Source organism: Panthera tigris, chromosome B4 (assembly GCF_018350195.1).
Source record: "Panthera tigris isolate Pti1 chromosome B4, P.tigris_Pti1_mat1.1, whole genome shotgun sequence".
Lineage (NCBI taxonomy): Eukaryota > Metazoa > Chordata > Mammalia > Carnivora > Felidae > Panthera > Panthera tigris.
Window position 1 is genome coordinate 134,227,236 of NC_056666.1, and position 25,247 is coordinate 134,252,482.

Genomic DNA, 25,247 nt, shown 5'->3' on the forward strand with positions numbered 1-25,247 from the left:
TCCTAGGGAGGCCTTTCCTGGCCGCTGCATCTAAAATGCGTCCCTCCCTGAACCCAGCATCTCCCTCCCTGCTGTGGGTTCCCCCTGGCATTTAGGGCGCTGTCTTGTTTTAAAGCTTAATTTACTTTGTGAACGTCCCCCCGTACAGTAATGCAAGCTCCATGAGAACACACAGTTTTCGTCTCATTTATTCATACTCGTGTATTCATTTACTTCGTTATTTTCACTGATTTAACGAACAAATGTATTATTTCATTTCCGGCTCCCCCACCCCCCACCCCGTCTACAACAATGTCTGGCACGTGCCGGGAACCCAGTAAGACTCTGTGCTCCTTCGGTGTCCCTGCCCACCCTCACCTCCACTTGGGTCCAGATCCCACCCCCTCCTGCTGACTCCGGCCCGATGCTTCAGCAGCTCCCCGATCCTGCACCGTTTCCCCCTCGCCACCCGCTCCCTCCCGTCAGTATGCCAACACGAAGACGTCCTGTCAGTTCTCCCTGCCTAAAAAAACAAAACAAAAACCAACCCAAAACCCCACAGAAGCCTCTCTCGGCCCAGCATCGCTTTCCAAGAAGTGCGCCATTCCTCTGATCTAGAAAACTCCTTGAGAGAAGGTCTGCATTGTCTGTGTTGCTCCGCCTCCTCCCGCTCTCTCCAGATCTCTCTCTGAGGGGCTTTCCCCCTCTCCTCTCTCCTAAACGCCCTTGGCAAGGTGCAGGGATCTTGGGGCTGCGATCCAGCAGCCCTGTCCCAGGCCACACCCTACATGGCACAGGGGTCCCCTCCCGCCTGGTTTGCCCTCTCTTGGTGGCCGCTCCTTCTGGTCGCCCCAACCTCCAAACGGGGGCAAGACCGAGTGCGCTCTGCCCACACTCGCTCCCGTGATAAATCTCACTGGAGGGCTTTGACTCTCGGCCTCAGACTTCTGGCCAGGACCTTACCCTGAGTCCGGACATGACTGCCCAGTGTCCTACTCAAAACCTCCACTTGGGGTCCGGTGGGCTCCTGAGACTTTCCACTTCCAAGCCCATCGCTGTGTCCCTCCCTCACCAACATGCTCCTCTCCCAACCACCCCATGTCAACAAAGGACCAGGCACTCCCTTCGGCCAGGGCCGAACACTTTCCTCCACATTTTCCAGCCACGCCCCCCTCCTCACTGGGTTGGAACAAGCCAGACATTGCTGCTTCGGGGCCTTTGCACGGGCCGTTCCCCATTTCTGGAATGCTCCCCCAACCCCTCCTGTATCTGCACAGCTTGCTCCCACCCCCTCCTTGGTGTTTTTCCTCCATGGAAGCTGTCATCACCTTTTCCACTATATATTTGATTGATTGATTGATTGATTGATTGTCTGTCTGTCTCCCCCCTACTAGAAAGTGCCAGAATCTCTTTTGTTCACTACCAGAACAGTATTTGGTACATAATGAGTCCTCGCAAAGATGTGCTAGATGAAGAAAAATGACTACAATTGCACTTGAGAATTTCATGTAAATGATTAAAAAGTTTAAACGGCCATGCATCTCTGCAGGCACATGGGAAGGGCAGCGTTTTGCCTTTTCGGACTAACTCAGAAAGGAGAGCACCAGAAAACACCATCCGCTGTGATTCTCTGCATCCTCGGCAGGGATGATGGGGACCAATGATTCCTGATGGAAATCCAGAACCGCACGTAAATCACAGAAAAATGGAGACTTGAGCGGGAGCTCTGCCGAGTCAGATGCTCTGAGATACGTGGTCTGGGTCAAAATTCCAAGACGCTTCTGTTGAAGTGGCTGGTGCACATGGCGGACCCGGCACTGAGAGCGTCTGTGTGATCCTTGCTGATACTTTCCTGGGGGCCAGGCTGCTGCTTAGACCCCGCTCCGCCCTCTCCTGGCTCTGGGACGCTGCATAAATTGCCTGTGCTCTCCATGCCTCATTTTTCTCATCCATCAAGGGGGGATAGTAATGCTTCCCTCATGAGGCTGCTGCGATTGTTGAAGATGTAAAGCATGGGTAGTAGTCACCTTCTAAAAGGCTCTCGGAACCCGCGCCCCCCCCCCCCCCCCCCCGCGTTCACAGCCTTGTGTAATTCCTCCCCTTGTGGGTGGGCTGGATTTACTGCCTGCTTCTAACCAACAGAACTGCCCCTTCTCCTGCTCACTTGGTTACTCTGATTCTATATTGTGAGCGGCTTTACGGAGAGGTCCACACAGCAGATAACTGAGGACAGCCTCCGGCCACCAGTCTGCCAGGAACTGAATCCTGCCAACAACCACACTGAGCGGGCTTGGCCTGGGTCCTTCTCCAGCCAAGCCTGAAGATGACCACAGCCTTGGCTGGCGACTCCTCAACTGCAGTCTCATGGGACACCCAGAGCTAGGGGACCCAACCAACTAAACTACGCCCAGACTGCCATCCACAGAAACCATGAGATAATAAATGTCTGTTGCTTCAAACTAAGATGTTGGCTGTTGTGTGTTATATGGCTGTAGGTAACTGATACGGCATATAAAATGCTCAGTACGGGCATCTGACTGGCCAGTTGGTAGAGTATGAGACTCTTAACCTTGGGGTCGTGAGTTCGAGGCCCATGTTGGTTGTGGGGATTACTCAAACTAAACAATAAACTTAAAAACAAAATAAATAGAACATTTTTAAAAGAGCAAATAAATCATAAAGTGTTTTCAGTAATTACACTGTTAGCAATAATCTTGGTATTTTTCTGAAATATATAGTGTAAATTAAATACGTTATATTTATAACACATATCATATAATGTATATTACACATAGTTATGCATGCGGATACAACAAATAAGTAACATGATTAATGTTTTTAAGAACCAAGATTTTTCATGAGAAAAAAATATATAAAATCAAAGAAGATAAGTAGAAACCTATAACCCTAACTTTAAGCTGGAAATATAAGCATAAATTCATTGTGCGTTTTCCCTATAAAACGAAAAGTATTTCTCAGCTCTATCCACTAAAAACACCTAGAAACTAATAACTAACCAGTAGCAAAGCACTCAGCTCCCAGACTGTGGTCTCTAAACACGATTTTCCACTAAAAGAAGTTAGAGCTTCTTGGTTGATTCCAAGTCTGGGCAAAACAGAGAGCTTGAGCCTGGAATATCGGGTCATTCTAGAAAGCAAGAAAGCTCTTCCAGACTACTGCAGCTGTCCCTCTTTCCTTCCCTGCTTTAGAAAATACTCATCGGCTTTTTCCTTTTTTTCTTCACCAAAAAGCCAGTAGGCAGATGTGAACAAGGTAGGCTGTGGGGGGCAACCCAAATCAGGTTGGGGGTGTGTATGCAGTCCCACACTCAAGGTGAGTGGCAGCCCACAAGGTCTGGAGATAAATCAAACGGAGGGGTTGAAATAATTGGGGCCAAGTTTCCATCTGTCAGAGAAGGGAGATACAAACATGAGAAGAGGAAAAGCTAAGATAACTTCAGTAGTCCTGAACTGGGATTGTCAGTGGTAATGCTGAGACCGAAAGTGTTTTTAACAGATGGGAGGAGAGAAATGGAGGAACTATTGCAAGGTTCTTATACTTTCCACCAAGTGGTATGTTATCACTTAAAGGTAGACTGTGATTTTGTTTATTTATTTTTTAGTAATCTCTACACCCATCGTGGGGCTAGAACTCATGACCCCGAGACCAAGAGTCACATACTCCTCTGACTGAGTCAGCCAGGTGCCCCAGGGTAGACTGATTAATTGAAATTGTATTATAAACCTTGAAGCAACCATTACAATAACAAAAGTTATAATAAGTCAACAAATGAGATAGTATAGAATCATTAAAACGTTCAATTATGCCAAAAGAAGACAGAAAAAGCGAAAAAAGGAAACAAAAAACAATAGGACAAATAAAAAATTAATAGCAAAATGTTAGATTTAAACCTAACGAGGGTGCCTGGGTGGCTCAGTTGGTGAAGTGTCCGACTTTGGCTCAGGTTATGATCTCATGGTTTGTGAGTTTGAGCCCCATCAGGCTCTCTGCTGTCAGCATGGAGCCTGCTTCAGATCCTCTGTGCCCCCGTTTCTCTGCCCCTCCTCTGCTAACTCTGTCTCTCTCTCTTTCAAAATAAATAAACACTAAAAAAAACCCAAAAGAAACCATAATGATGGCCATATTAAATATAAATGGTTTAAATATTCAAATTTAAAGGCAGAGATTGTCAGACTGGATTAAAAAAGCAAGATTCAGCTGTATACTGTCTATAAGAAACATACTTCTGGGCACCTGGGTAGCTCAGTCAGTTAAGTGTCCAACTCTTTTTTTTTTTAAACAAGTTTTTATTTCATTTATTTACTTTTCAATGTATATCTATATATGTCTATCTACATCTATCTATCTATATCTATCTATATATATATTTTTTGAGAGACAGAGAGAGAGAGAGAGCGTGAACGGGGGATGGTCAGAGAGAGAGGGAGACACAGAATCCAAAGCAGGCTCTGAGCTGCCGGCACAGAGCCCAATGCGGGGCTCAAACTCACAGATGGCGAGATCACAACCTGAGCCGAAGTTGGATGCTTAACCGATTGAGCCACCCAGGTGCCCCTCAAGTGTTCAGCTCTTGATTTCAGCTCCGGTCATGATCTCACAGTTTGTGAGTTTAGGTCCTGCGTTGGGCTTCGTGCTAATGGTGTGGAGTCTGCTTAGGATTCTCTCTCTCCCCCCCCTGCTCTCTCTCTCTCTCTCTGCCCCTTCCTCACTTGCATGTGCTCTCTCTCTCAAATAAATAAACTTTAAAAAATATATAAGAAACACATTTCAAATATAAAGACACATAGAGGTTAAAAGCAAAAGAATGAAAAAGATATACCATGCTATCATTAATCAAAATAAAAAGCTGGAGTGACTATATTAATATCAGACAAAGTAGATTTTTTAGCAAACGATATTACCAATGATAAGAAGGGTATGTAATTATGATAAAGGGGTCAATCCATCAAGAGGACATAACAATTTCAAATGGTTACGCACCTAATAACAGCTTCAAAATGCTTAAAGCAAAACCTGGTATATCTGCAAAGGGAAATACACAAGTTGACAATGACAGTTGAAGATTTCAATACCCTTTTTTAAATAACTGATAAAACAAGTGGACAGAAAACCACTTAGAAGATTTAGCAGCTTTGATATTATCAACGAACTTGACCTAATTGACATTTATAAAAACTTTACCCAACAACAGCAGCACGTACATCCTCTCAAGTACCCACAGAACATTTATCAAGACAGACACTATTCTGGGCCATTAAAAAGTCTCAGTACAGTTCAAAGCACTCAAGTCAGGGGTGCCTGGGTGGCTCAGTCGGTTGAGCGTCCGACTTCGGCTCAGGTCATGATCTCACGGTTTGTGAGTTTGAGCCCCACGTCGGGCTCTGTGCTGACAACTCAGAGCCTGGAGCCTGCTTCAAATTCTGTGTGTGTCTCTCTCACTGCCCCACCCTGGGCACCTTGGTAGCTCAGTCAGTTAAGTGTCCAACTTTTTTTTTTTAAACAAGTTTTTATTTCATTTATTTACTTTTCAATGTGTGTGTGTGTGTGTGTGTGTGTGTGTATATATATATATATATTTTTTTTTTTTTTGAGAGAGAGAGAGAGAGAAAGAGAACATGAACGAGGGACGGTCAGACTTGTGCTCTATCTCTATCTCTCAAAAATGAATAAATGTTAAAAAAATTTTTTAAAAAAGGATTCAAGTCAGAGTATGCTCTCTAACCATAATGGAATTAAATTAGAAATTGAAAATGGAAAGATGTATGAAAATGAAATAGCATACTTCTTTTTCTTTTTTTAACATGTATTTATTTTTGAGAGACAGAGACAAGCATGAGCAGGGGAGGGACAGAGAGGGAGACAGAATCTCAAGTAGGCTCCAGGCTCTGAGCTGTCAGCACAGAGCCCGATGCAGGGGTCGAACCCACAAAATGTGAAATCAAGACCTGAGCCGAAGTCAGCCACTTAACCTACTGAGCCACCCAGGCACCCCTAAATAGCACACTTCTAAATAACTCATGGGTCAAAAAAGAAGTCAAAAGGAAATTTCAAAGTATCTTGAACTGACTGAAAAGGAAAACATGATATACCAAAATTCGTGGGAGTATTAGCTCTCAATTTTTTGCAGATGCTCTTTATCAAATTATCCCTCCTATTCCCAGTTTGCTGAGAGTTTGGAAGTATCTTAAATTATGAATGGGTGTTAGATTTTATCAAATGCTTTCTCTGTATTAATTAATATGATCATATGATTTTTCTTCTTCAGCCCGTTGATCTGGTAGTTTACATTAATTAATTTTTGATTATTGAGACAGCCTTGCACACATAGAATGTGACCCACTTGGTCGTGTTATGTAGTTCTTTTTTTACATATTGCTGAATTTGATTTGTTAATGTTTTGTTGAGGATTTCCATAAGTTCATGAGAAATATTAGTCTGTAGTTTTCTTTATGCTATCTTTGTCTGATTTTGATATCAGGGTAATACTGGCCTCACAAAATGAGTCAAGAAGTATTATTTCTCCTATTTTCAGGAAGAGATTGTGTGATATTCATGCTAATTTTTCACTAAATGTTTGGTCTAATTCTCTGTTGAACTCACCTGGACATAGAAATTTTTTTAAGGAAGATCTACAATTATGAATTCAATTTCCTTTATGGTTATAGGACTTTTCAGATTATGTATTTCTCCTTGGTTGAGTTTTGGTAGTCTGTGGTTATAAGGAATTGGTCCATTTCATCTAAATGATCAAGTTACAGGGGCGCCTGGGTGGCTCAGTCAGTTGAGCGTCTGACTCTTGATTTCAGCTCAGGTGATGCTCCCAGGGTCTTGGGATCAAGCCCCAAGTTGGGCTCCGTGCTGAGCATGGAGCCTGCTTAAGATTCTCTGTCTCTCTCTCTCTCTCTCTCTCTCTCTCTGCCCTCCTCCCCCGCTTGCACTCTCTCTCTCTCTCAAATAAAAAAAAACATATAATAAATGATCAAGTTACAAGTGTAAAGTTGTTCACGGTATTCTTTTATTATCCTTTTAACGGCTGTAGGATCTGTAGTGATACTCTTTGTTTTATTCCTGATATTGGTGATTTGTGCTTTCTGTCCTTCTACCTTGTCAGTCATTCTGGAGGTTTATAACATGTTATTCTTTTTTTTTCCTAAAGAACCAGTTTTTGTTTCACTGATGTTTCTCCCTTGTTTTCCTGTTTTCAATTGCATCGATTTCTACTCTTTATCATTCTTTCCTAGTGCTTGCTTTGGATTTATTTCAGTCTTTTTTTTTTCTAGTTTCTTGCAGTAGGAATTTAAGGTTATTGATTTGAGACTTTCCTCTTTTCAAACGTAAACACTTTGTGTGAGATATTTCCCTATCGGCTCTACCTTACCTACATCCCACCAGTCGCTGTATATTTTCATTTTCAGTACTGTGCACAGGGTTATTTTTGAAAGTGATCAAGAGATGCTTGGAGGAGACAAAGACAGCTATCTACCAAAAGTCATGCTCCAACCTTCAATGGCATAGACGTGTTGCCAGGAAGTAGCTGTCCAATTATGTTCCCAAGTTGTCCTTGCCTTTGGTGAGAAAAGATGAACAGCTCTTGCCAATGGAGTTTGAGATGTACTGTATGTTACTTCCAAGCCAATGTAGACAAGAAGTAAATTATTATTTTTTTTAATGTTTATTCATTTTTTGAGAGACAGAGCACGAGCAGGGAAGGGGCAGAGAGAGACTTCAGACTCTGAGCAGGCTTCAGACTCTGAGCTTTCATCACAGAGCCCAACACGGGGCTCGAACTCACGAACTACGAGATCGTGACCTGAGCCGAAGTTGGGACGCTTAACCGACTGAGCCACCCAGATGCCCAATATTCTTTTTTTTTTTTTTTTTTTATGTTTATTGATTTATTTTGCAGGAGAGAGAGCATACGTGTACAAGCACGGGAAGGGCAGAAAGAGAGAGGGACAGAGAGAATCCCAAGCAGGCCCTGCACAGGGCCCAGTCTCCTGAACATGAGATCACGACCTGAGACAAAATCAAGTCTGACAATTAACCAAACGAGCCACCCAGGCGCCCCAAGAAGTAAATATTCTTTGTCCACCCTCTCCCTTTCCTCTAACAGAGGCAAGCAATGATGACAAAGCCTTCCGAGTTAGTGGAGTCCAGAGACGGAAGGTCCCTGAATTACTGGGGAGAAAAGCCTTTCGCTAACCGTGAACACTCATATGGGTCTCTTGAGTCAGTGAGATGCATGTCTTTTGAATTAAGCCACCTGTAGTTTGGAATGTGTGTGCTAACGACAGCTAGTATTTCTTTGCCGTTAACCTCAAAATTCAGCAGCGGAACTTGAAAGATGCCTGCTAATAACACATTAAGGACATGCATCTGTGAACGTACTTGAACTTACTGATTTGATCCAGAATCAATTCTTGGGTATTAAAGGCCTTAAGTTTATTGCCTTGTTATAGTTACTATACTGAGAACGTAAAAAAAAAAAAAAAAAAAAAAAAAAGAACACTTTGGACACGAGGCCTCATCAGAACTCCCAGTTCAAAACCATTTGGGAGTGATTCGGAAAAGCACAGCTCCGGAGCTATCGTCTCTGACATCACCAGCCTCCTGGACCGCTCCTTCCCCAGCCGCCCCACTAATGTCTGCGAAAGACAAACATTTGGAGAATTGAGAATCCCTAAAGCGTCTCACTAGATTGTTTCTGTTTCCCGTGTCGCCACACTGGGTATGGAGACGCCTGGGGAAGGAGCTAATGTTTCTAGGCACTGAGCCTGTTCTCGCGTCTTTATGCTTTGTTTTTGAAGATCACAGAAGACGGGGTCCAGAACCCCATACAAAACACGCCCCCCCCAATGGCCTCTCTGTGTGTTTGCAATTAAAACAACCTGCTCTGGGGGCGCCTGGGGGGGCTCCGGGGGATTAAGCATCCGACTTCCGCTCAGGTCCTGATCTCACGGTTCGCATGTTCGAGCCCTCCTGAGCTGACAGTGTGGAACCTGCTTGGGATCCTCTCTCTCTCTCTCTCTCTCTCTCTCTCTCTCTCTCTCTCTCTCTCCCTCTCTCTCTCTGCTCCTCCCCCACTTGTGCTCTCTCTCAAAATAAATAAATAAACTTAACAACAACAGCAACCCTGTTGGGGTCTTAGATCTCTTTTGCATCACTTGTTGTATCTGTCTCCTTGGCCTCCTCTTTTTTAGCCAAGTGTATTGTATTTAAAATAGGAAGGGAAGGGTTGTATTTTTAAAAGAGAAATCCCTTCCTTACCAGGCCAAATGAGGGCGGTTCCCCCCGTCTTTTCTCTCTGCACTTCCTCTCATACGAAAGCTATGCAATTTGAGTTCTATTAACTCCTCTCTGGTTTGTAAGCTCTGATTTATAGGACAAATTACCTACGTGCGCTCAAGAAGGAACCTGTCTGTCGGATAACGTGGGACTTTGATTTCACCGCCCTGCCCCCACCCCCGTTTATTCATTCGTGGCATGGAGAGATCCAGAGGGCCAGAGCAATTTCATCAGCCCTTGGAATTCACGTACTGTGAGCCTCCTCTCCCCAGACCATACCGCTACCATAAATAGACATCACGTGGCTTCCTTTTATGATAAGGTCAGAGGAAACGAGTGCACAGGGAGAAGCCGTTAGGAGAGTCAGAGCTCTGAGTTTCGGTTTAAAACCTGAGCAGTGCTAGTCCTCACGCCTGGGGGCTGGATCAGAGAGGAGGGGCAGGGAGCGAGAACGAGGTTCACCTCCCGAGGCGACTCCCCTGGATGCCCGAGCCGTTCCCTGACTCCCAGCAGCCCTCGGCCTTCTTTACCGCGCCTGGCGAGGCCTGCCCCCGGCTCCCCTCCCCACCTGCCTCGCCAGGCTCTGTGGCTCCCCTGGTTCATTTTCTGATAAAGCTGTCAGTTTTTATTGCTGATGGGAGAAATCATTTTCTCTCTTAGCTGAATGTTAATTGGCCTTTCCCCTCTCTCATTCAGTTAGCACGTGCAATCCCCTGGTCCCCACCCCAAGCAGAGGAGCGTTCCAGAAAGACCAGGAAGGTGGTTCTTTGGAAACTGCTCAACCAGAGGTTTAGAAGAAGCGAAACGGGACTGCACAGGGGGAGTTTTACCCGCGCACTCAGTTCCTTACGGGCTCTTCCCTTCCCAGGCTAAGCTTATTCGTACTACAGAGGACTCAGACTTACTGGGGAGACCCGCGAAGCCTGCTGGGTCTAGGCGAAGCCTCGGCCGAGCGTGTGGAAGGTGCCAGGCACCAACACACGTCCTAGAAAGCCAGCATGACTAAGGGGTTCCAGGAGACCAACTAATGTACTGGGGCCGACGGTTTGATGCGACCAGAGCGGTGGCAGAGGTGAGCCAGGATAACAGAGACTCACAGAGGGTCAGAGAGACTCCCTGGAGAAAGCCAGGCCACAGACCCACCATACAGAATAACGTTCAGCGGGAGGGGTGTCCCGGGTGGAGGGGACAGTCTGTGCAGTCACGGGCGCACGGAGCAGGGTGGTGCACCGGAGGAGGGGTGGGGAGCTTGGTTTGGCAGAAGGTTAAGGTCATGTGGAGGACCAGGTCACAGCAGGGCTTGGGTACCCAAGCAGGGTTTGGGTACCCAAATTATATGGGTTCCCCCCATATAATTCCATGCACTTAAAAAAATATATATATAGTCCTTCTCATGAGTTCGAGCCCTGCGTTGGGCTCTATGCTGACAGCTCAGAGCCTGGAGCCTGCTTCAGAGTCTGTGTCTCCCTCTCTCTCTCTGTCCCTCCCCTGCTCACGCTCTGTCTCCGTCTCTAAATGTTTGTTTATTTTTGAGAGACAGAGTACAAGCAGAGGAGGGCAGAGAGAGAGAGAAGGAGGCACAGAATCCGGGGCAGGCTCCAGGCTCTGAGCTGTCAACACAGGGCCCCACACGGGGCTCGAACTCACGAACCGTGAGATCATGACCTGAGCCGAAGTCGGACGCTTAACTGACTGAGCCACCCAGGCACCCCCCACACAAATTTTTTTTAATTAAAAAAATTTTTTTAAATAGCCTTATTGAGACTTAACTTCTACAGCATTAAATTCACTGGCTAAACTATATAATTCAATGGTTTTTAGTATATTTGCAGAGTCAGGCACCTGTCACTATAACCTAATTTTATAATATTTTCATCATCCCCCAAAGAAAAACCTTCTGAGCAGGTTTTTTGATGGGGGCCTGGCCCGGCCAAATTATGCCACCCATCAGTCTGGCAGCAGAGTGGAGAGGGGTTTGGAGGGGCAAGCCTGGCCCCTTCGTGGAGCCTAGGACATAAGTGATGGGCACAGTAGCAACTGCGCACAAGGGTTAAAGATTTGTGACAGCAACGGGGGGAAATTCAGTCTATCTCTTAGGTTCTTATTCCTTGGCAGGAAGAGAACTGGGTTATGAACACGCGGGCCAGTTTTTGCCGGCTGGCTATTTAGTGGCAGTGATATAAATCAGTATTAGAGATAAATGTTACCCATTTACAAAGAAAAATGGACAGAGAGGCCATATCGCAGCAAAATCCAGAATTCTGAAGTTTCTGCAACATGGGAACAGCACAGAGCACGATCCATATGGTTTATGTAGCAAAACCCACAGCCAGTCTGTCCCAACAAAAGGGTAGGGGCTCTGTCCTCAGAGGCCCTGTAGGGTGACCAATGCACGGTCACTGTGAACCAGGGCGATGAACGGGCCTGCCTCTGGGTAGCACCGGTGGCCCATTCAAACCTGGAGTCCTTAGCAAGGCAAGGCCCAGAGAGAATGAGGACTTCTCTGCAGTGGCTTTGGGGACAGTGAGTCTGATCCCAGCATAATGCTATGACAATTGAATAAGTTATTATTATTTTTTTTTATTTTTTTTTAATGTTTATTTATTTTTGAGACAGAGAGAGACAGAGCATGAACGGGGGAGAGTCAGAGAGAGGGAGACACAGAATCTGAAGCAGGCTCCAGGCTCTGAGCCGTCAGCACAGAGCCCGACGCGGGGCTCGAACTCACGGACCGTGAGATCATGACCTGAGCTGAAGTCGGCCGCTTAACTGACCGAGCCACCCAGGCGCCCCTATTATTATTATTTTTAATTGCAAGTCAGAAACAAAAGCAAAAGCAAATGAAACCAGCTTTCACGATAAAGGGGACTCAATTCTGACAAAATCTTGATGAGGATAACCTGAAAAAACTCTCCCTACAAAAACAGAAATGCATGATAAACTATAACCACGCGAAGAAATTGTAATTACGTGGCTGAGCAAGAAAGGGATATCTCCAGGGTCCAGAACAGAGAAAGGAAAAACCAGAGCGGTAATCCTGAGATTTGACCCACGGCTCCCTCGGGGAGGGATGTGAGAGAGGGGTGGAAGGGTATCAGAGCCAGCAACCCAGGACCCCGGCTTTGGCCTCCACGTTTAGGTGAATGCAGAGACGAGAAGGAAGATCTCCAGCTGACCGGAGGTAGAGAGTTGAGACCGCGACTTTTTGTGAAATCAGGCTCCTTAGAGATCCTCTAGGGGCTGATCGCTCAGTGAAAGGGGGGCTAGGCAAACCCTATCACGGGGCACAGGGGACAACAGGAGGCTCGTCTACCACAGAGCAGCGGGCGCCTTCCAAAAGGATCTTCTGCAAACTGCAAACTGCAAACTGTCTGTCGCCTTGAGTGGGTTGGAGGTCCAGATTTAGATTGCATGCGTCGTCTGGGATTCTCAGGTCGAGAGAAAAAAAATGATCCCAAGCGGGTGATAATCCTAGAGCACCTGGTAAAGCAGATGTAGAGTGGCTTTAAAGGGACCCTCTCACACCACAGGTAGCAGTCTCCAAGTCCCACAGAAGAAACAAGCTCCGCCAAAGGTGAGCTCACAACATCAAGTCCCAGGACGATGTGGGAAGAAAGAGAGGTCGTCCCGAACGTGTCAGCAGGGGCCACAAACATGAGGATTAGAGCCCTAAGACGCGGAGACAGAGGAAGAGCTGGCAAACGAGAGCATATGTAGAGTGATTGAAGGCCGAAACGAAAGAGTCAAACTCCCAAGAAAATGAAGGCAACAAGAAATGAAGGCAAGAATAAACAGGGTTGAACAACACTTACAGATGGAATGATATGGTGTCTGAGATTTGCCCCCAGATAATCTCCTGGTGGGGAGCCGTGGGGAGGAGTAGGTCCACAGGAACGGCCACGGGCTGATACCTGTTGAAGGTGGATAGTAAGAAGTACGTAGGGGCTTTTTATTCAATTGTCTCTAATTTTAAATACACTTGAAAATGTCCGCAACGAAAATTAAAAAAACAACAAAATGCAAATCTCCAGGTAGAATTTCTAGAAATGAACAAGAGAAGTAAGGAAATGTAAAACTCAGGGCAGGTCTGGAAGGCAGAGTGTACACAGATAAAGAGAGAATTGAAGGGCACCTGGGGGGCTCAGACAGTTAGGCGTCCGACTCTTGGTTTCGGCTCAGGTCATGATCTCGTGGTTCGTGAGTTCGAGCCCCGCGTCGGGCTCTGCGCGGACAGCACGGAGCCTGCTTGGGATTCTCTCTCTCTCCCTCTCCGATGTGCATGCTCTCTCCCTCTCAAAATAAATAAATAAACTTAAAAAAATACTTTAAAAAAATGATCAGGGGCGCCTGGGTGGCTCGGTGAGTTAAGCGTCCGACTTCGGCTCAGGTCATGATCTCGCGGTCCATGAGTTCGAGCCCCGCGTCGGGCTCTGTGCTGACAGCTCAGAGCCTGGAGCCTGTTTCAGATTCTGTGTCTCCCTCTCTCTCTGCCCCTCCCCTGTTCATGCTCTGTCTCTCTCTGTCTCAAAAATAAATAAACGTTAAAAAAAAAATTAAAAAAAAAAAAGATCAGTATTCCATCTTAAAAAAAAGAGAGAGAGATTTTATGAACCAGAAGATATAAAAAATTATCCAGAATGCGGGGCACCTGGGTGGCTCAGTCGGTTGAGCATCCAGCTGTTGATTTCAGCTCAGGTCATGATCTCATGGTTTGTGAGTTCGAGCCCCGCGTCGGGCCCTGCACTGACAGTGTGGAGCCTGCTTGGGATTCTCTCTCTCTACCTCTCTCTGCCCCTCCCCACCTCTCTCAAAGTAAATAAATGAACTCAAAGAATATATATCCAGAATGTAGAGAGGTAAATATGTGAAAAGCTTCAAGAGAGATTAAAAGACACAGAAGAGAGATCGCCACGTTAGAGAGCAATTTGACATTATCGGGGCGCCCGGCTGGCTCAGTCAGTAGAGAATCCCACTCCTGATCACAGGGTCGTGAGCTCAAGCCCCATGGCAGGTGCGGAGCCTACTTAAAAAAGTTTTTTTGACATTATCTAGTGACATGCTATGACCCATAAGTTTTACTTCTAGGCAAGTATCCTAAGGAAACTTACGTAGGAGCACAAGGCTGTGTGTAAGAACGTTCCCGGCAGCACTATGTGTAATTGAGAAAAGATGGGAATAAGTCAAATGTCCTTCGGTGGCAGAGAAGATAAATCGATTGCATTTTCTCCATATAACCAAGCACTACAGAGCAGTCATGATAAACCGTAGTTCCACGTATCTACATGGACACATCTCAAAAAACGTAAATGGCAGAGGGATCCTTCAGAACGATAACTTTTACTTAAAGTTTAAAAAATGTAAAACAACACTACATATTGTTCAGGGGTACGGACACTTCTAACAAAATGTACTATAAATAAACGGGCTTGCTGCGTATGGTAATCGAGCATCAAGAAGACATAAGCAGTCTGAACCCCTATGCACCCGACAGCGTGTCACGAAGTGTCAGAATTACACGGAGAGGTTGACAAGTCCATTGTGCTGGTTCGGATCGCCCAAGAAACATGCCCAGATGGAGTCGGTTGCGCAAGACATTTGTTGGGGGCAACAGCGGTGAAGGACCAAGGGGAGAAGATACGGAAGCAGGCTTGCAAGGCTTAGCCCACTTAACGCAAGTGTGACATGGGAGAGGGAAGGAGGGAGCCGCGGACCGCGGTGACTGAGAGGAAGCTTTGTCCAGGCAGGTGGGTTGTCCCCACGCAAAGACTGGGGTGGGAGTGGTCCCCGCTCAGGCTCTCGCACCCCCTGGTGATTAGCCACTGGCCAGGAGCAGCCCGGGGAGGTGGGAGGTGGGGATGTGGTTTGGGCTTCGGTGCTAGAGTAGGTGTGAAGGTGTCGTGGTTGGAAGCTCTCCGTGGACCCCACTCCCTGTGGCGGGTTCCTCTGAATCTGAGCGGCATTCGACCGTGGCTGCCACAGACACCATCACAGTAGAATGTCACACTCTACATAACATACGGCCCTCGGTCACTGATAGATCAAGCAGGCCAAAATAGAGATGTTCTCCTAAAGACGAATGGACAATAATAGACCCCTATGTCCAGGAATTAGCCAACAGACCTTACAAAGAGCACAGGGGACTTTTTAAAAAACCACACATGTAGCAGGTCACCAAGCCACTTCCAACCCATACAAAGAACTGAGAGTTGGCCACGATGAAGTAAGATTAGAAAGGAATCCCAAACCATTTTTTTAAACCCATATGTATTGAAATTTAAATTTATAGATCATCCAGAAGGGTCAAAGATATCAAGTGGGAAATCAGAACATATTTAGAACTGAAAGATAATTAGATCACCATGGGCTCAGAGTAGACAGACGCCACTAAAGGAGTGTGCACAGGGAGATTTACAGCCCGACACACACACACACACACACACACACACACACACACACACAACACACACACAAGAAAAGAAGAAACATTCAAAATGAATAAGCTGAGTGTCCAGTCCCAGAAAAGAAAGAGAATAAAATAAAACAACAAAAACAGAAGGAGAAGGAAAGAAATAAGGCAATAATAAAGGACAGAAATTAAAGGGGGAAATGAAGGGAGGAAAACCACAGCCGGGTCTCAGAGAAGGCCGGTCAACCAGGCAGAGCTCTGACAAGAGAGGCTGAGGACATAAAGGAGAAGGCACCAGGCATGTTGGGAACAGACAAAAAGAACCTAACACAGCCAGAGCAGAGATTGAAAAATAAGGATAGCTCAGGGGCGCCTGGGTGGCTCAGTGGGTTAAGTGTCCGACTCTTGGTCTCAGCTCAGGTCATGATCTCACGGTTGGTGAGATCGAGCCCCGCATCAGGCTCTGTGCTGGGGATGTGGAGTCTGCTTGGGATTCTCTCTCTCCTTCTCTTTCTGCTCCTCTCCCACTCGTTGTCTCTCTCTCTCTCTAAATAAATAAATAAATAAACTGAAAAATAAATGAGGACTGGGGTGCCTTCATGGCTCAGTCAGTTAAGCATCCGACTTAGGCTCAGGTCATGATCTCACGGGTTGTGAGTTCAAGCCCCATGTTGGGCTCTGTGCTGACAGCTCGGAGCCTGGAGCCTGCTTCGGATTCTGTGTCTCCCTCTCTCTCTGCCCCTCCCCCGCTCACACTCTGTCTCTCTCTCCTTCAAAAATAAATAAACATTAAAAATTTTTTTAAAAAATAAAATGACCACGACTAAGGGTGCCTGGGTAGCTCAGTCGGGTAAGTGTCTGACTCTTGGTTTTGGCTCAGGTCATGATCTCACGGTTCATGAGTTCGAGCCCTGCATTGGGCTCTGCACTGACAGCACAGAGCCTGCCTGGGATTCTCTCTCTGCCCCTCCTCTGCTCTCTCTGTCTCTCAAAATAAATAAACTTAAAACAATTTTTTTTTTAATGACCACAACTACAATACTATATTTACAGGTTCCCCTGCATCTCAGGGTGGCATGTGACACAGTTTTGGCCAATGAGTTATAAATAGGCATTTGCTAGGCATATTTTTTGAACATTTCTTTATTTATCCACCCATCCATCTATCCATCCACTCGTCCATCCATCCGTCCACCCGTCCATTCATCCGTCATTTCTGAGAGCCTATAAAGTGCCAGGCACAATATTTAGGTACTTGACATAGACAATGAGTGATATTTGTCCCCTGCCTTTAAGTAGCTACACTATTTGGGAAGACAGATAAGGAAACAATTTCAATACATTTGTGGCAAGTAAGCGCTATGCTAGAGGTAAACGAGGAATCATTTTTTAATGTCTTAATATTTTTTCATTCTCTTATTCAACCAGCGGGATCTGTTTGCCTCAGGGAGGATTGTGATTTCCGTGGAAGGAATGTAACAAGACAAAAAAAAAAAAAAAATGACCTTTTTGCCTTTTGAGTGTTAGAGCAACTCTGAGTGCACAAGACAACAGTCTTGAAACTGAGCTTGTTTCAGAGAAGAAAGGGACTTTCTAAATTCCAAAGGCTCCCCTTTAAGAAATGGCAACCGAGTCTGGCTGACTTGGACATAATCAGGGTACAGGGCCAGAGGCTGTGACTTGGGGAAGTTGCCATCAGGTAGGAAGAGACAGGAGATCTGATAGGAAGATCGTGCGTCCCTCCTCCCAGTCCAAACAGCAGGGGGAAGGCCCAGCACAAATGTAGCACCAGAACACGGGGCTGCTGGGCAGCGTTTTTGAAGGATACTGGTGGGGAACCCGAGAACCAGGCAGGACAGTGGGCACAGGACAGGCAGCCAGGAACCACCTCAGCCCACATGTCTTAGAGCCAGAAGCCTGGAGCCTGGACCCCATCTTGGGAAGAAGCAGTAGAAGGAGCCTACCAGGGGCAACTTGGTGGCTCAGTCAGTTAAGCGTCTGACTTTCGCTCAGGTCATGATCTCGCGGTTCGTGGGTTCAAGCCCCGCGTCGTGCTCTGTGCTGACAGCTCAGAGCCTGGAGCTGCTTTGGATTCTGTGTCTCAATCAATCAATCAATCAATACAGGGAACCTGAACCTGAATGTACTTGAACTATTATCTTGATGCATCTGAGTTAATGCAGGAGCTTTTGAAGCCTGAAAAGGCAGTTAGCTTTGATTAGCAAGTTCATGGTGTTTTAATTTTTTTGTTCGTTTTCTGCCCTTGGTGGGAATGGGGACTTGTGAGCCAGACAGAATCAGTTACACATCATTTTCAGTTATATGTCTGTGTACCTCTGCTTACAGCATGAAGATTTTTATCCCACGATGGAGGCGTGCACAGCATGCAAGGAGCCAGGGGGGCTGGGTGTCAGGAGGCCAGGTTCATGGGCGTTCAGCCATGCAGGGCCCCAGGCCCAGAAAGGCCTGTATTTAGAGTTTTATGCTCCATGGTGACTATCTTGAAATTCTTAATAATTTTACCTTTGAATCTGTGTTTTATACGTGAAGTCTAACGGGACAATGGAAGTGTGGGGACTTGGGGTCTTGGCTCACAGACAGTCCCACCTCCCATTGCCTCTCTGCACTAGACGGTTCTCAGCCACCTGCCCCCTGGCCTTCCCCCTCTCCACTCCAGCTTGCTCTGCTCTCAGCCCAGGCCGGTGACTCAGTCATGTTGATGGAAGTTGGGGGGTAGGGCGTAGGGGAGGCCAGTGGATTGCTCTAGCCCTCTGTTCCTAGCAGAGGCCTCAGGACAGACGTGGTGGCAACCGTCCTTGTCCTGGGGTGCCTCTGCTGTGGTTTGACTCGGTGTGGACACATATCTGCCCAGCTCCTTATCCAGGCACCAAGTTGCATTCCCTTGGGGTTCCCCATCCACAAAAGCTGGGGTGGCAGGCTCATGGGAAGGGAGATTGACTTCCTGCCTCCAGCCAGGGCACCGTGGTCCCACTATGGCAAGAGGGGGATCCTGACAGCCTCTGAGGGTGGGCACCGAGCACCCTCATGCCTGCGGGGGCACAACATTAACAAACAAAAAGCATCCTGGGGCGCCTGGGTGGCTCAGTCGGTTGATGAGCGTCCAGCTTCGGCTCAGGTCATGACCTCACGGTTGGTGAGTTCGAGCCCCGCTTCGGGCCCTGTGCTGACAGCTCAGAGCCTGGAGCCTGCTGTGGATTCTGTGTCTCTCTCTCTCTGCCCCTTCCCTGCTCGTGCTCTTCCCTATCTCTCGAAAGTAAATAAACATTAAAAAAAAAAAAAGCACCCTGTCCAGCCTCAGAGGAAAAGAAAAATCTTTGTACGTTAGCGTCTTTCACGGCACTTTTTCTTACTTTCTGAACAGGAGGCCGGCGTTTTCCAGCGCACCCTGGACCCCAAAATTCAAGCAGCCGGCCCTGGCAGCCGGGAAGCTTTGCCAGGAAGGCAAAGCCTGCTGGGCCTTTGGCTGGGCTGGCCCATCACTAACTAGCAGGCCACCGCTTTGATGGCCAGAACACAAAAGGCACCGCCCTGTTTCCTAGGCTACCCCAGCGTCACAGTCAAAGTGGGGCTTTAGAAACGCTGAGGCCAGATTCGCGCGCTGGCTAGTAACATCTCCAAGGCCTTCCTGGGAGGGTTGCCCAGAGCTGCCCGCAGCCCGCGAGGCCCGAGAGAGTGTTGCACCACTGGGCGCCTCGATCCCCATCTGCACAGATTGGTATATCACTAGCTAAGACGTCTGCTGTGCCTACTGTGTGCCTGGTGCCCCACTAAGCACTGACTCACTTAAACCTCTCATCACCCCCAATGAAATTTGTACTTAGCTCTGCCGTTCTGCATGAGGAGGGTGTGGATGAGTAAGGGGGTGGAGGCAGGATGTGAACCTCAGCAGGGAAAATGGCAATTAAAAAAAATTTTTTTTTTAATGTTTATTTTTGAGAGAGAGAGAGCGCACGCGAGCGAGTGCTAGTGGGGGAGGGGCAGAAAGAGAGAGGAAGACACGGAATCTGAAGTGGGCTCCGGGCTCCATGCAATCAGCACAGAGCCCAACATGGGGCTCGAACCCACGAACAGTGAGATCGTGACCTGAGCTGAAGTCTGACGCCTCACCAACGGAGCCACCCAGGCGCCCTGAAAATGGCAATTTTAATAATAAAACACAGACACCTGAAAGGGCATGCTGGAAAGCTGAACGCAGGGGCTGAACACGGAGTTTCACCTGCCCCCCCAAAATTGTCCCAGCCAAAAGGAAACACTGAATCAATAACATTATGGTGACAAAGCACCCACTTTGAAGAGCTTTGGTGAGGCTGGGCGCCCTCCTTGGGATGGAGAAGGGCAGGGAGGGCATCTGGGACAGAGGAACACAGGGGTGGTGTCAGAAGGCTGGTGGCACAGACACATCCCAAAGCATCAGAGCGCTCACCCTGGTCCCAGGCCCTTAGGATTCCAACGCACATTAAGCCCGGGCAGCAGCCCCCGTCTCCACTGCCTACCACGGCCGGACACTGACTCTAAGCAAATGATGCCCATCCCAGGAAGTCATTTGCTAAATCTGGTTGGCTTAGAGGCCAGAGTGAGAGTTTAGATTTTTTTTTTTTTAAGAGTTTGTTTTTGTTTGTTTTTCTTTTTTTTAATGTTTATTTATCTTTGAGACAGAGAGACAGAGCGTGAGCAGGGAAGGGGCAGAGAGAGAAGGAGACACAGAATCCGAAGCAGGCTCCAGGCTCTAAGCTGTCAGCACAGAGCCCGACGCGGGGCTCGAACCCACGAACTGTGAGATCGTGACCTGATCCGAAGTCAGATGCTCAAGCGACTGAGCCACCCAGGCGCCCCAGAGTTTAGATTTTTAATAAAAAATGTTATGTACTTGGCCGTAGCTGACTTATTGGAAGGCTACCTCTATTTCTTTCAGTCACAGGGGCTCAATTCCGTTTTCAAGGTTGACTAATTCCCCCCTCCCTCCCAGCAACTACCACCTCACCCAGTCTTCTCTTTCCCCATCTGACCCCATGTCCCTCTCTGTGTTTCTTTTTCCATAGTGCCTGGAGTCGTCGGGTTTTCTACCCACCTGTGGTTTGTCACAGCCCTTAAGCCTGCGGAGGAGGAGTGGAGGGGTGGGGTGGGGGTGGGGTTCAGCCCTCGGTTCACCCTCAAGCCAAGGGCCAGCCCCTCCCCCCTCCCTCCTCGCCACTCATTTGCAAACAAAGCAGAGACCACACTTTGATGATAACTCTGCAAAGTTAGAACCGTGACCTTTGGAGTACAATAGTTCCTGGGAAAGTGCCTGCGTTCTGTTTAGACACATTTTTACGGAGATCTTTGCCAAAGAATCCCGGAATTAAAATTCGGTCATTTGCAAATTAAACCGATTTTTATTACAAAAAATTTTTTTTAAGTTTATTTATTGTTGAGAAAGAGAGAGACAGATTGTGGGATAGGGGCAGAGACAGAGAGGGAGGCACAGAATCCGAACCAGGCTCCCGGCTCCGAGCTGTCAGCACAGAGTCCGATGCGGGGTTCAAACCCACGAACCGCAAGATCATGACCTGTCAGACCCGAAGTCGAAGGCTTAACCGACTGAGCCACCCAGGCGCCCCCCAAAACTGACTTTTAAAGTAATATCTAACTCAGGGCTGCCTGTTTGTATGTGTGTGCGTATGCATTCACACATACACATTTCACGCACACGTGCATGTGTACTTAAGCCTCATTACTCCTCTGTTAGCTGTGGAAATAAACAAAGACCAACCACACGGGAAAAGCAAAGGTCATTTCTCCTGAACTTGCTACAAAGGAGCAGGCCAGTGTCACTTGCATCTTGGCAAAGATTCAAAGGCAGGCAGCGTGGGGGGAGGTTTATAGTGGAAAAAAGGAAGGCTTTAGGAGTGACCTGATTGGAGGCTGTTGGGCCCGGGGAAGCTGTTAGCCTGGGAAGCGGCTAACTACAATGGGGTGTCCTATATGATTGGTTAGGGGTATATGCTCGGCTTTCTCCGGTTGGTCCTAAATTGGAAGAGGGGGGGCAAAAATTAGGGAAGCTGTCAGTTATTAATCTAGATCTGGCCATTTGGGGTCAATTGCTATAGAAGCTGTTTAGCTTCCTGGATTGCCGCTGGAGATAGGAATCCGGCTCCCTGCAAGTCTGATTTACAGCAGCCTGGCTTCCCCCGTTGTTTATTATAGGTAAGGGGGTTGGTTTCCCGGGCAGGCTGCTGCAGCCTGTGAATCAAAGCTCTATTTTTATATATGCTCTGGCCATTGCCCATTTTTATATTCAGTGTCTCAGGATAATTATGTAAGAATTGGTCAAATATGCCCATCCCTTCTCTCTGAGGCATAAATCTGTCCATTCAGCACGTTTAAAAGGTGACCTTCTCAGTGAGCAGCAGTCATCTGCTTAGGCACCTGGGTGGCTCATTCAGTTAAGCATCCGACTTCGGCTCAGGTCATGATCTCACGGTTCGTGGGTTCGAGCCCCGCATCGGGCTCTCTGCTGTCGGAGCAGAGCCTGCTTCAGATCCTCTGTCTCCCTCTCTCTCTGTCCCTCCCCTGCTTGCCCTCTCTATCAAAAAAAAGAAAAAAAAGAAAAAAAATACTGTCAGATCTCAAACAACTTCATAGAGCAAATCCCCAAAAATGACCCTTTCTTAAAGTGCAGCTGCCTCACACACAGAACCAAGCTTGTGTGTGGCAACAGGGTGGAGACCATACCTGAACTAGACGGAGAGAGACCAGCGTGGCATCTCCTCCCAGAGCTGCGCGCGGCTCCTGACTTCCCACCCTCCCTCTCTGGGCTCCACGCAGCATCTCACCAGGCGACGCTACTGGATGAATTCCGATGGAGGACAGAGAATTAAGGAAAGAGAAACAGGAGCTGGTTAACACAATTCAGACAAACTCATGCTTTCCTCCTAAATTATTAGGACAGATAACTTGGCCAGACTGCCCTTGTGCAATCGGGATGAAGTAGGTACTTTGGAAGACCCATCCCTCAGTCTCCCGCCCATCTCGATGCTCCTGGTGGAGGTCCCTCTCTCCCATCAGGAGTTCTTAGAGCTTCGCTCTGTGAGATCAACTCCCCATCACTGGTGCCTCTGCTTTCTACCCCAGGCGCTCCCGAGGCCATGACTTCACTATGGCGCCAGATTAGAGACAAAGGCAAGGGAGGGACCAAGGATGTGAGGCGCAGACGCCCCTGGCCAGCGGCTGCAGAGGTGGAATCGGGGCACCCAGACTGAGGCCCCGTTTTGCCCCTGAATCTATAATGACTTTGGGTAAACCATTTGTTGGATTCATTTCGTTTCACATTTCTTACTGGCACACTGACCATTGAAACACCAGTTCCTGGGGCGCCTGTGTGGCTCAGACGGTTGAGTGTCCCACTCTTGATTTCAGCTCAGGTCATGATCTCATGGTTGTGAGATCGAGCTCCACGTCGGGCTGAGCGTGGAGCCTGCTTGAGATTCTCTCTCTCTCAAGGGGCACCTGGGTGGCTCAGTTGGTTGAGCATCGGACTTCGGCTTGGGTCATAGTCTCAGTGTGTGAGTTCGAGCTCCGCGTCGGGCTCTGTGCTGACAGCTCGGAGCCTGGAACCTGCTTCGGATTCTGTCTCTCTCTCTCTCTCTCTCTCTCTCTGCCCCTCACCCACTCACTCTCTGTCTCTCTCAAAAAATCAATAAACATTAAAAAAGGTTAAAAAAAAAAAAAAGTCAGTTGATGAGCAAATTTTACTCCCTGTGCAGCCATAATTCCCCCTTGTGTGCAACACGATATATTCACACAGGAACCGGATAGTGCAGACGTTCTGGATTTCTCTCCCAATCTAGGTCATGTACGATTCCCATGCTGGTGTCTTTGTTCAGTGTGTGAAGCGGCTGCACGTTACTAATGTGTGATCCTTGCGGGCTTGCTCTGCGAGGTTGTTTGTGATCCGACAGTCTACAGCAGGCAACTGTTCTTCATTGATAAGGTCACCTTTTACATTTGCTGAATGGACGGACTTACCCTTCGAAGAGAAGGGGCGGATTTATTTGCAAACCCATCGGGCTGCGGGGAAACGAACGGAACAAGATCTGGGATGATGACGGGTATTTTACTGGGAAAATGTCCACGCAGCTCTTACGAGGTAACGTTCACTTGCTCAGGACGAGAAGGTCTCTATCAGGCATCAACTTAAAAACGTGCCCTGTCTGCTAGCTGCTGCCGCCCTTCTCGGTGAGCAGGTAGAGTTTGGGGACTTGTACCCGGAAAGCAGGTGAGGTCCTGTGTGTGAAGTCTGTGAGGGAGTCACCTCCCACCTGGGGACGGCAGCGGGGGGGGGGGGGGGGTGGGGTGGGGGTGGTTTGCAGTTGGATGGTCCATAGACCCTGGTGGAAGAGGACAGAGGAGGGAAAGGGACCTCTGCAGTGACCAGAGGTGGCGGGGGGGGGGGGGGGGGGGTTTGGTGAGACACAGATGTGTGCTCCCCCCCACCCCCCCGCCCCAGCTTACTCTGAAGGCTCCTTTCCTCCTGTATTAGCTTCCTACAACAGCCTTGGTGACGGATGACCACAGACCGGGTGGTTGAAAACAACAGACATTTATTCTCTCATAGTTCTGGAAGTCAGAGTCCCGAATCAGGGTATCAGTAGGGCCACGCCCCCTCTCAGGCTCTGGGGGAGGCTCCTTCTTTGCCCCTTCTAGCTTCTGGTGGTTCCTGGGGCTGTTCTGGATGAAATGTCTGTGCCCTCCCACCATATGCTGAAACCCTAACGCCCAATGTGATGGTGTTAGGAGGTGGGGCCCCTGGGAAGTACTTAGGTTTAGTTGAGGACATACGGGTGGAGGCCTGTGATGAGATAGATTAGGGCCCCCAGTTTGAAAAAATTTTTTTAATTTATAAATAAATTAAATTATTAAACATAAATAAATATTTTTAAATAAATATATTTAAAATTTATTTAAAAATAAATAAATATTTATTTAAAAATAAATATGTTTAAAATATTAAACATAAATAAATTATGTTTATTTATTTTTGAGAGAGACAGAGCATGAGCAGGGGAAGAGCAGAGAGAGACAGAGAGAGGGAGACACAGAATCCAAAGCAGGCTCCAAGCTCCCAGCACAAGAGCCCAGATAGGGGCTCAAACTCACAGACCGCAAGATCATGACCTGAGCTGAAGTCTGACATTTAACCAACTGAGCCACCCAGGCTCCCCTAGATTAGTGCCCTCATAAGAAAAGACAAGAGCCATGTTGAGGACATAACAAGAAGACAGCCATCTGAACACCAGGAAGCAAGCCCTTACCACACACGGAATCTGCCAGCACCTTGATCTTGAACTTGCCAGCTTCCAGAACGGTGAGAGATAAATGTCTGTGTAAGCTGCTGGTCTGCAGTGTTTTATTACAGAGGCACAAGCAAACTAGACGCCAGCAATCCTCGACTTGTGGGAGCCTCAGTCCAATCTCTGCCTTCGTCTTCACACGGACTTCTTCCCTCTGTGTCAGTGTCTCTGTGTCCAAATTTCCTTCTTCTTATAAAGACACCAGT